Raw genomic sequence first — 13,411 nt, 5'->3', positions numbered from 1 at the left:
GAGTTAGGGGCGGAGTCAGAAGCACACTTTTATGTAGAGTGGGGCTAAGCAATGGGCTTTTTTTTAAAAAAATTTATAGTATTTATATCGCACTGACATCTTCTGCAGCACATTACAGAGTACATAGCCATGTCACTAACTATCCTCACCAGTAGTACTGGTCCAGTGCACATAAGAGACAGTTTTTCACCAGTAACTGCACATAAGAGACAGCTTTTCACCAGTAAATGCACATTATAAGAGACACCTTTTCGCCAGTAAATGCACATAATAAGAGACAGCTTTTCCCCAGTAAATGCACAAGAGACAGCTTTTCACCAGTAAATGCACATAATAAGACACAGCTTTTCACCAGTAAATGGACATAATAAAAGACAGCTTTTCACCAGTAAATGCACAAAAGAGACAGCTTTTCACCACTAAATGCACATAATGACAAACAGCCAGTGTTCCCAGTATATGTAGCCAGGGATATATGTGCCCAGTATATGTAGCCAGGGGGTATATATGTCCCAGTATATGTAGGCAGGGGTGTAAATGTCCCAGTATACGTAGGCAGGGGTATATATGTCCCAGTATATGTAGCCAGGGGGTATATGTGCCCAGAATAGGTAGCCAGGGGGTATATGTGCCCAGAATAGGTAGCCAGGAGCTATATGTGCCCAGAATAGGTAGCCAGGGGCTATATGTGTCCAGAATAGGTAGCCAGGGGCTATATGTGCCCGGAATAGGTAGCCAGGGGCTATATGTGCCCGGAATAGGTAGCCAGGGGGTATATGTGCCCAGAATAGGTAGCCAGGGGCTATATGTGCTCAGAATAGGTAGCCAGGGGGTATATGTGCCCGGAATAGGTAGCCAGGGGCTATATGTGCCCAGAATAGGTTAGGGTGCTCTCTCTCCCCCGCTGTCTCCTCCAATATGATGTGCAGGCTGGCGGGTGGCTGCGGGCGGAACTTACCTCTGTGTTGCAGGCGCCGGAAGTTCGGGTCCCGCAGCCGCTGAGATTCGACTCAAAAAAGATCCGGATCAAAGATTCGAATCATTCATGAGCCAGACAACACTATTCAGACTGATTAGTGTTGTCCGGCTCATGAATGATTCAGATCTTTGATCCGGATCTTTTTTGAGTCGAATCTCAGCGGCTGCGGGACCCGAACTTCCGGCGCTGGAGCGACACAGAGGTAAGTTCCGCCTGCAGCCACTCGCCAGCCTGCACATCATCCTGGAGGAGACAGCGGGGGAGAGAGAGCACCCTAAGGTGAGGGAAGGGGGGGGGGGGAGATTGCCCCCCTTCTCCACCGCTGCTCCCAGCTCTCTCTCTGCTGCGCTGTTCTCCTCCTGCGCTGCGGGGGGGGGGGGGCTCTAAACCGGACAACTTAATTGTCTGGTTTAGCATGCCTTTTTGCACCGGACACAGCGCACAAAAACCGGACTGTCCGGTGTAAAACCGGACACCTGGCAACCCTAACTGTGCACCGCAATAGCCGTAATTCCTATTACGGTCTATGGTGGCGCCAGCTGTGCCCAAATCTCCTTCGCTGTTATTACAGCGCTCGCGTGGGCCAAATCTGAACCCACACACCATTTTATGTTGCCCTCAAGAGTTTCATACCTGCGTGATTGAAAGCAGTAAAAGAAAGGAGGAAATTAATCCATGTTCTATACGTATGTTTGTACTGGTGGTCTTTGACATTTCCATGGAGATGGCAGGCCACTGTAGATGTATGTACGTGCAAATAAGTTTTGGGCTTGTGCACATGTCTATAGTGCTGTGACAGCGCTCCTCTTCTTTTCTACAATTTAAACATAGAAAAAACAATCGCACATAGTGCATTACTGTGAATCACAAAGTACAGTTCCCCACACGTGCATAAGTGCTCAATTGTGCATCACTCATGGTCTCTACAGCCCCTCCACACTAGCAGCTCACCAGATTGACACCACCTCACAGTCCAGGTGGGTCTAGCGCTTAGCCTATAGAGCGGCCAACTCCAATGACACTTCCACGATAGTTTAGTTCACAGTTGGATGATCCATATTTAATGACAAGTTCCACATGAAAAACATATAAGAACACACATAGCATAAAACCGTTGGGCTAAAAGTTATGGCCTGCGCAATATCAGCGCACTCACTTGTGTAGGAAGATAACAGGCATTTCAGGCATTGCAGCCTAGCAATAAAGCTTCTCTGCTGGCGGTGTCGGCGTCCCGAACTTCCCCGCTCCTCGTGGCAGCCTGTCTCCTGACCTTCCAGATCCCAGTGACGTCACTGTAGATGTATGTACGTGCAAATAAGTTTTGGGCTTGTGCACATGTACCATTTTATTTTATTTTTTTCATTAATTTTCTGGTAGACTGACAATATATTTAAGTGACAACACTTACTTTTTTTTTTAGTTTTTTTCTCTATATACATGCCCTCTCCCCATCACCTGTCTGTGTGATTTATCATATGGATTTACTGTTTACGCAAATTTGAGGCATGCATTTAAAAGCATGGCATCTTTGCCCTTCCTGCCTAAACTGGCAAAAGCTGCTAGCAAGCATTCTTTTTAAAGGAATTCTAAAGCAAAAAAAAAGAAAAAAACAGTTTAACTTACCTGGGGCTTCTATTGATCCCCTGCAGCTGCCCTGTGCCCTCGCCATCACGGAACGATGATGGTCTCCCGCAGTGACTCAGTTTAGATTTTGGCGACTGAGCCAGCCGATGGCCGCTGCGCCTGTGCAGCTCTTGATCATGCTCCCACCACTGAAAGCATCTTGCGCATACACAGTACAAAAAAAGAATCTCGTACTGTGTATGCGCAGGATGCTCCCGTCTACAGAGAGTGACCAAGGATGCGTATGACCAGGGCCGTGCTGAAATCAAAACTTAGTCACTCCACTGCACAGGAGGATCGTTCAGAGTCGGCGCTGGCACAGAACAGCTGCATGGGGCCAGAAAAAGCCCCAGGCGAGTTAAACTTTTTTTTTTTTTTTTTTGGTTACTTTAGGTAGAGTGACCATATTTTTGTGGGTTCAACCTGGGACGGGGAGGGGGGCGTGGGGGGGGGGGGGGGGCGGCGCGCTTAGCGCGCCGTGGCAAAAAGTGGGGAGGACTGAGGAGCGCGCAGCGACGAAGACTGGGAGGGGGGCTGCGCCGCTGCGAAAAATGGGCGTGGCCATGACATTGTATGGGCGGAGCTAACGTAATGATGTAACAGCGAGGCATAAGAAAGCAGTGTTTACACCATGATGTGGACAAACGAGACTTTGCATCATGGGTGTGCAGAAACTGTGTGATGCTAATAGTATACCGTAACCACAAAACAGCAAACATAGCCATCTATGACCATTAAATAATAAGTGCAGTAACAGTTACCCCGGACACCAGAAAATAAACGCAATAGGCAACATGTCAGCACAAAATAACCGCAATGCGGGCAACATGTCAGTACAAAATAAACGCAATGCGGGCAAACATGTCAGTACAAAATAACCGCAATGCGGGCAACATGTCAGTACAAAATAAACGCAATGCGGGCAACATGTCAGTACAAAATAAACGCAATGCGGGCAAACATTTCAGTACAAAATAAACGCAATGCGGGCAACATGTCAGTACAAAATAAACGCAATGCGGGCAAACATTTCAGTACAAAATAAACGCAATGCGGGCAACATGTCAGTACAAAATAAACGCAATGCGGGCAAACATTTCACCAGAACAGAAACGCAATGCGGGCAAACATTTCACCAGAAAAGAAACGCACTGCAGGCAAACATTTCACTAGACAAGAAACGCACTGCGGGCAAACATTTCACCAGAAAAGAAACGCACTGCGGGCAAACATTTCACCAGAAGATAAACGCAATACAGGCAAACATTTCACCAGAAAAGAAACGCACTGCAGGCAAACTTTTCACCAGACAAGAAACGCACTGCGGGCAAACATTTCACCAGACAAGAAACGCACTGCGGGCAAACATTTCACCAGACAAGAAACGCACTGCGGGCAAACATTTCACCAGACAAGAAACGCACTGCGGGCAAACATTTCACCAGACAAGAAACGCACTGCGGGCAAACATTTCACCAGACAAGAAACGCACTGCGGGCAAACATTTCACCAGACAAGAAACGCACTGCGGGCAAACATTTCACCAGACAAGAAACGCAATGCGGGCAAACGTTTCACCAGAAATGAAACGCAATGCGGGCAAACATTTCACCAGGAATGAAACGCAATGCGGGCAAACATTTCACCAGGAATGAAACATAATGTGGGCAAACATTTCACCACAAATGAAACGCAATGCGGGCAAAGTACACCTGGAAAAAAACCATTTACTCACCTGGCAGAAGTCTTCCTCTGGCGCGCTGCTCCGTCCCGGGACCGTCTTGTTCCTCCTGCTCTCTCTGGTCTCCCGCGCTGACAGGGCTACGGCAAGATGGCGCCCGAAGCCCAGTACTGGAGACACAAATAGGTCTCCAGTACAGGGCTTCGGCAGCCATCTTGCCGTAGCCCTGCTCGCCTGCCGGTGTCAAAACACCGGAAGAAGCAGGAGGCTGGAGTCTATAGACGCCGCTGCCAGTTCACGAGGAGAGAGTGGCCAGAGTCCCGAGGCCGGGACGTCCCGCTGCTGAAAGCGGGACGTTTCCCGGGACCTCATGCTGCCTGGGACAGCAGACCCCGAATCCGGGACGCGTCCCGGGCAATACGGGACGTCTAGTTACTCTACTTTAGGTTCCCTTTAAGCAAGAAAGTTATTAGCTGTCTCCCCTCCACTCCAATCTCATCCACTGGCCTATGTATCCCACAATACACATGTAACTTATGATTTGCTGTGAGCAGATTTGTGGAATACAGTATACTAGTTGATGCTCTCTGTTGCCATACCTCCCAACTTTTGAAGATGAGAAAGAAGGAGACTTAAGCCACGCCCCCGTAAGGTTTCAAAGGACCACTATTGTGACAATTATAACACTTTAACAATACATGTAAACACATACAAATAAGAAGTGCAATTCTTCCATATTAAAAAGAACAATAAATTAATTTACTCCTATGTTGCTGTGATTTACAGTAGGAAGTAGAAATCTGGCAGAACTGACAGGTTTTGAACTAGCCCATATCCTCATGGGGGGTTATCAGGGTTTTCTTTAACCACCCTGGCGTTCTGATTAATTCGCCAGGGTGGCTGCGGGAGGGTTTTTTTTAAATAAAAAAAAAACTATTTCATGCAGCCAACTGAAAGTTGGCTGCATGAAAGCCCACTAGAGGGCGCTCCGGAGGCGATCTTCCGATCGCCTCCGGCGCCCAGAATAAACAAGGAAGGCCGCAATGAGCGGCCTTCCTTGTTTTGCTTATATCGTCGCCATAGCGACGAGCGGAGTGACGTCATCGACGTCAGCCGACGTCCTGACGTCAGCCGCCTCCGATCCAGCCCTTAGCGCTGGCCGGAACTTTTTGTTCCGGCTACGCTGGGCTCAGGCGGCTAGGGGGGCCCTCTTTCGCCGCTGCTCGCGGTGAATCGCCGCAGAGCGGCGGCGATCAGGCAGCACACGCGGCTGGCAAAGTGCCGGCTGCGTGTGCTGCTTTTTATTTCGTTAAAATCGGCCCAGCAGGGCCTGAGCGGCAGCCGCTGGCGGTGTTGGACGAGCTGAGCTCGTCCAGACCGCTCAGCTGGTTAATTTCATAAGCACTTAGTAAATGGCACTTGCTGCGTTCATTTCAGTACCACACTTAATATTGCAGCGTTACCTCCAGAACCACACGTAATATTGCAGCGATACCTCCAGAACCACACGTAATATTGCAGTAATACCACCAGAACCAATCGTAATATTGCAGCGTTACTTCCAGAACCACAAGTAATATTGCAGCGTTACCTCCAGAACAGCACATAGTATTGCAGCGTTACTCTAGAACCACACGTAATATTGCAGCGTTACCTCCGGAACCACACGTAATATTGCAGCAATACCACCAGAACCACACATAATATTGCAGCGTTACCTCAAGGACCACACGTAATATTGCAGTAATACCACCAGAACCAAAAGTAATATTGCAGCATTACCTCCAGAACCACACGTAATATTGCAGTGTTACCTCCAGAACCAAACGTAATATTGCAGCGTTACCTCCAGAACCACACATAACATTGCAGCGTTACCTCCAGAACCACACGTAATATTGCAGCGTTACCCACCTGAATCACATGTAATAATGCAGCATTACCTCCAGAATCACGCGTAATATTGCAACGTTACCTCCAGAACCACACATAATATTGCAGTAATACCACCAGAACCAAACATAATATATGGCAGCGTTGCCTCCAGAACCACACATAATATTGCAGCGTTACCTCTAGAACCACACGTAATATTGCCCACACGTAATATTGCAGCATTACCTCCAGAACCACACGTAATATTGCAATGTTATCTCCAGAACCACACGTAATATTGCTGCATTACCTCCAGAACCACACGTAATATTGCAGCGTTACCTCCAAAACCACACGTAATATTGCAGAGTTACCTCCAGAACCACATGTAATATAGCAACGTTACCTCCAGAACCATACATAATATTGCAGAGTTACCTCCAGAACCACACGTAATATTGCAGAGTTACCTCCAGAACCACACATAATATTGCAGCGTTACCTCCAGAACCACACGTAATATTGCAGAGTTACCTCCAGAACCACACGTAATATCGCAGCGTTACCTCCAGAACCACACGTAATATTGCAGCATTACCTCCAGAACCACATGTAATATTGCAGCGTTACCTCCAGAACCACACGTAATATTGCAGCGATACCTCCAGAACCACACGTAATATTGCAGAGTTACCTCCAGAACCACACGTAATATTGCAACGTTACCTCCAGAACCGCATGTAATATTGCAGCATTACCTCCAGAACCACACATAACATGGCAGTGTTACCTCCAGAACCACACATAACATGGCAGTGTTACCTCCAGAACCACACATAACATGGCAGTGTTACCTCCAGAACCACACATAACATGGCAGTGTTACCTCCAGAACCACACATAACATGGCAGTGTTACCTCCAGAACCACACATAACATGGCAGTGTTACCTCCAGAACCACACATAACATGGCAGTGTTACCTCCAGAACCACACATAACATGGCAGTGTTACCTCCAGAACCACACATAACATGGCAGTGTTACCTCCAGAACCACACATAACATGGCAGTGTTACCTCCAGAACCACACATAACATGGCAGTGTTACCTCCAGAACCACACATAACATGGCAGTGTTACCTCCAGAACCACACATAACATGGCAGTGTTACCTCCAGAACCACACATAACATGGCAGTGTTACCTCCAGAACCACACATAACATGGCAGTGTTACCTCCAGAACCACACATAACATGGCAGTGTTACCTCCAGAACCACACATAACATGGCAGTGTTACCTCCAGAACTACACTGCAGAGGAGAGCGCAATCCATCTCACGTTGAGGATGAGCTATCCCGGTATAGTGCAGAGCTGTGATAGACAATGTAGATGGTGATGAATCAGCTGCAATAACTCCGCTGCCCAGATGGAACACAAGGGGGCTGCCGCGGGACAGTGGGACATACCTCCTAACCTGTGACTGTCACGCTGAAATTGGGATGGTTGAGAGCGTCTGCCATTGCCACCTTTATTTTACTGCAGATGAGAGCACGTTACCTTCTCATCTAGAGGAGCACGCTGGTGCAATGGCCACAAACAGATACAGCTGATGGTTTCAGGGTGCCCATTGGAAGACCACACACGTTTTCTACCCCCTCCCCCCCCCCCCCATTACATTTTAATAAGCAATGCGGCCCTGGACTAAGATGCGATTCAGATCGTGTCCCCTTATGTGATCGAGTTTGACATCCCTCCTATAGAGATAAATATAATTTTGGACAACTGAAGACAGGGCCATTTCTAGTTTTTTTTGGCACTACAGGCATGAAGTCTTGTGTCACTCCCCCCTCCAAAAAACAAAACAAGATGCACACACTAGAGAATATAAATCATGTTCCATATACAGAGGCACAGTCCCTGAGATATAAACAGCTTGCTGATCCTGATTTCGTTGCACACCCCCTTCCTGCACTCCCCCGGCTGTGTGTAAATGCAGAATATAGCGCAGCCAAAGCTGTGCTCTCACCTTTCCACCAGAGTCCAGTACTACTGCCTCTCCGCTCACCACTCGGCCTAGTGCCCGGTATCTCCTACAGCATGTAGCATGATTACACGCGACATAAGGAGAGTGAGGTGCCAGCACTAGAGGGAGCAGGAAACAGACAGGATGGTTGCATGGTGCTGGACTCTGGCTAGGAGGTGAGAGCACAGCTTCTGCTGTGCTATGCTCTACATTTACACACTAGGCTGGGAGAGCCCGGAGAGCGACAGGGACATATAGCGGCAAAATGGGATTAAAGGAGGTACAGGGAAACCGAGGGGGGCACAAAGTGGGACAGAAGAACCCACAGTGTGACAAAGATGAACAGGGAAGAAGAGGTAGCATTAAGGCCAAACAAGGAGGCACAAGGGGACCAAAGGAGGCACAGGGGGACTGAAGGAGGCACGGGGCCAGAAAGGAGTCAAAAAGGGGGACAGAAAGAGCCACAGGGAGACCAAAGTAGGCACAGTGGGACAGAGGGATGCATAAGGGGCAGAGGTAACACATGGGGACAGAAGGATTCACAAGGGGACAGAGGGAGGCACAGGCAGACAGAGGAAATGATGCCAGTGGAGAGGGATAGGTTAAATAGCGATGTTAGTACAGGCATAAAGAGATACAAATAAGTGAATTCTGTTAACCTGTTAGAACTTTTCCTGCAAAACAAACTTTTCTTTATTTATCTCTTTAGTTTTCCTAGGGTAACTATTTATGTATTTTTTTTTAATTGTCATTTTTTTTTTAAATGCAATTGTTTTATTTGTGTAACTTTGGGAAAGTGGGGCTGATAAATGGTTAATTTTAATAGCCACTATAAGTGGTTTAACCTCTTGAGGACTGCAGGGCTAAGCCCCCCTAGTGACCAGGCCATTTTTAGTGAAATTGGCCACTGCAGCAAGCTGCAGGGCCGCACAACACAGCACACAAGTGATCCCCTCCCCCCCTTTTCTACCCACCAACAGAACTCTCTGTTGGTGGGGTCTGATGGCTCCCCCCATGTTTATTTTTTTTAATAAATATTATTGTTGTTGTTTTTTTTAAAAAAAAACAACACTTTTTCTTTAAATCCCTTACCTCCCTCCCTCCCCACAGCCAGCCAATTACTGCGATCAGCTCTCATAGGCTTCTGCCTATGAGAGCCGATCGCTCTCTTGTCCCCCAGGACAAGGCTGGTGATCGCAGCGATGCACAATGTAAATAGACGGCTATTACACTGTCTAACAGTCTCCCGAGCTGCAATAGCCGCTCGGAGACTGAAGGCGGGCGGAGCTCCGCCCCTCCAAGCAGGAGATGCGTGCGCAGCCTGCGCGCGATCTCCTGCAAAACAGAGCCCCAGGACTTTACGCAAATCAGCATTAGGCGGTCCTGGGGCTGCCGCCGCGGCCACGCTCATCGGCGTGACGCGGGCGGCAACTGATTAATTTAAAAAAATGTATGTAGGTGTAATTTTACTATTTAGCCACAAGATGTCCTCATACTTTTTCTTCCTGTGCGTACTTATACTCATTGATGCCGGCTATCATTGACAGGGGAACTTAGATTGGTGAATAGGAGCTACGAGGAAAGTATTTTATGGCTGTAATTACTTATCAGTGAGGGGTGCTATAGTCCGACTATAGTCCCAAATAGAGGAAAACTGTCAAGTGTAAAGCTGAATATTAACTCTTTTAGACGGAGTACAAAGAAAACTAACACAGCCTACTTATTTGTATGCTTGGCACTGTGCATACACATGTCTATCTCATCATGTCACAGGTTACTTAAAGAGACACTGAAGTGAAAAAAAATGATGATATTATGATTTGTATGTGTAGCACAGCTAAGAAATAAAACATTAAAGAGAGTCTGAAGCGAGAATAGATCTCGCTTCAGACCTCATATATAGCAGGGGCACTTGTGCCCCTGCTAAAACGCCGCTATCCCGCGGCTTAACGGGGGTCTCTGTCCCCCCAAATCCCCTCCGTACAGCAGGGGAGCGCTTCCTGGTTGGGGCAGGGCTAACCGCCACAGCCCTGCCCCACGTGCGTCTGTCAGCGCGTATCTCCGCCTCTCCCCCGCCCCTCTCAGTCTTCCTTCACTGAGAGGGTCGGGGGAGAGGCGGCGATGCGCGTCTGATAGACGTGACTGGAGGCAGGGCTGCAGCCGTTAGCCCTGCCTCCAGGAAGAAAGAAATGTACGACCAACTTTCTGACCATCTTTTGCGGGGGGTGGGTTGGGGGTGAAGCGACCCTCATGCAGCCGCGGGATAGCGACATTTTAGCAGGGGCACACGTGCCCCTGCTATATATGAGAGCTGAAGCGAGATTTAGTCTCCCTTCAGTGTCTCTTTAAGATCAGATACATCAGTGTAATTGTTTCCAGTACAGGAAGAGTTGAGAAACTCCAGTTGTTATCTCTATGCAAACAAGCCATTAAGCTCTCCGACTAAGTTGAGATAATAAAAGTCAGATAACAGCCCTCTCCACTAGTGGTGGAGAGGGCTGTTATCTGACTTTTATTATCTCAACTGTTCCTGGACTATTTACTTTTCCTCTGCTAGAGGAGAGGTCATTACTTCACAGACTGCTCTGAAAGACTCATTTTGAATGCTGAGTGTTGTGTAATGTGCACATATTATAGAATGATGCAATGTTAGAAAAAACACTATATACCTAAAAATAAAAGTATGAGAATATTTTCTTTGCTGCTAATCTTCTAGTAATTATTCATAGTACACAACCAATTCACTATATCATATTTTTTTTGTCGCTTCAGTGTCTCTTTAAAGAGACTATGAAGTCTCTTTTTTTACCTTACATTGTCATAAAATCCTCTTCAGCATTAATTTCCAAGTGGAATCTCTGCATCCCCGCGGCAGATGAGTGATTTATAACTGAGAAACAGCCCTGCAAAGTTTCAGGACTTGCAGGGGCGCAGGGCTTTTCTTCCTGGAAGAGGCAGAGCTTTGTGCTGTAGCTCTGCCTCCTCCGCAGTCAATCTCCGCCGATCACCGCCTCTCCCCGCCCCTCTAAGTCTTCTTTCATTGAGAGGGGTGGGGAGGAGGCAGAGATCCACGGAGATTGCTTGCGGAGGAGGCAGAGCTACAGCACTAAGCTCTGCCTCCCCAGGGCAGCATAATCTGCGACATGCAAAGTCGTGGAACTTTGCAGGTTTATTTCCCAGTAATAAATCACACATCTGCCGCAGGGAGGCGATTCCACTTGGAAATTAATGCTGAAGAGGATTTTATGACAAAATAAGGTATAAAAGAGACTTCAGAGTCTCTTTAAAGGACAACCGAGGTGACGTGATTTGATGAGATAAACCTGTGTATGTAAAGTGCCAAGCACACAAATAACTATGCTGTGTTCCTTTTTTTTCTTTCTCTGCATGAAAAAGTTAAACATCAGGTATACAAGTGACAGTCCCAGTTTGGGACTGGGTCAGACTATAGCATAACCCTCACTGAAATGTAATTACAGCCATAAAACACTTTCCTGTCAGTAAATGGCTTCTGAGAGCAGGAAAGAGATAGAAAGGGTCAATAATTCATAGATTTGAGCTCTGGCATACTTCGTTGAAGGTGTCATTGAGCAGAACAATGAAACAGTAAAAACTTAAAAACTAGAGTTAAATATAAAACTGTGGGATATCTAAAAAAGTCATTTTTAGGAGAAGAAGGATAGATACAATTGTTTTTCTCATCAGTTTTTCACCTCGGATGTCCTTTAAGCTTCCCTTTAAATTCCTTCCTGGAGAGACTCCCCATCCTTTGTCCTGCTTTTTTTTAGCTGACTCAACAAGCAAGACTGCTCTTGAAGAACAATACAATATTCAGAGTTTCTTTCAATGATTAAAAAAGATCACCACTCCCATCAGGCTGGCCATGGCAGAATTAACAGTGACGAGAACAGAGGCGGCCTTAGAGTACGCGGGGCCTGGGGCGAGTGTCATATGCGGGGCCTAGAGCCATAAGTGAAGGCCATGTACCGTACCACCACAGTCACGGGCTTGTCCACCTCTAAAGCAGTATGCCTTATTATTGTTTGAAAACTAAGCCAACCAATATAGGAACAATTACAATGCGTAATGTAATCAAACTGTTCCTACCCCTAGCTCCCCAGCAAGCCTTTACCTATCCCTAGCTCCCCAGGAAATCTAGCACCAATCCCTAGCCAGTCTGGAAGCTCCAGCCTGAGCCCCCTCTAGCTCCAGTCCATGCTTGACTGACCTAAATGCCCCTGGGGCCCTCAGGCTGAGGCTCTTGCACGTTACCTTAATCTGACATTTGGCAAGCTTCATGTCATTACAAAAATGCAAACGGCATAGTACAGTACAGCTTGCTGAAGAGAAAAACCTGAACAATAAAGGGGGGGTTGGTGCAAAATATAAGGTGTGTAAAACAAAATAGGAAAATCTGAGTATTTGTAAATGACACACTGCTCAGAACACAAACAGCTAGACTTCTGTAGACCTTTCCTTCACCACCACCAAAATGAGCATGGTATGGTGGGCATGACATGCGGGGCCTTCTTCATGTGCGGGGCCTGGGGCGATCGCCCCACTTGCCACCCCCAAAGGCCGCCTCTGGACGAGAATAATATCTGACCCTTCCACTAATGATCCTTCTGTGCCTTCACATAAACAGTGCAGACCCTGGAGGGCAATGTCCAATGAAGCCGTATATCAAGGAAAAATCAGTGATCCCTGAGAAACCTTTTCGCTGCTTTAAGTGTGTTCGACTTTCAAGCAGTTCTCATGTGCACCGTCACGTTCGAGTTCATCAATGTGACAATGACCTCAATCAGTGGCGTAGCTAGGGTATTTGACACCCGGTGCGGTGGCTGCCTCAGTTTCACTGGTTGGAGAGAGGCACCAGCGTGGTAAAGGGCTTTACTGATTGGAGGGCGGAAAGAGAAGGGAAATGTTACTTCTGCTGTGGCCCAGATCCTCTGCCTGAGGGCCTGTAACTAACTAGAGCGATGCGCTCTTGTTATTGCAGGCGGCATTGAGCTTTAGTGTAAGGAGGCATAATAGACAGGTTGGCATTGGCAAGCCTGTCACCCCTGTCATAGTGTCAAGTGGGGTGCGGATCGCATCCCCCGCACCCCCCTAGTGACGCTAGTGCCTCACCTGTTCTGAATGTGGCAAAATGCTAAAAAAATAAAGCTCTGCTCCTCCACTACATAAAACATACGGGAGAAAGACCTTTCATATTCAGGTTGTGG

The sequence above is a fragment of the Hyperolius riggenbachi genome, chromosome 10, assembly GCF_040937935.1.
Source record: "Hyperolius riggenbachi isolate aHypRig1 chromosome 10, aHypRig1.pri, whole genome shotgun sequence".
Taxonomy (NCBI): domain Eukaryota; kingdom Metazoa; phylum Chordata; class Amphibia; order Anura; family Hyperoliidae; genus Hyperolius; species Hyperolius riggenbachi.
The sequence above is the reverse complement of the archived record's forward strand: the minus strand, read 5'-3'. Positions refer to the sequence as shown.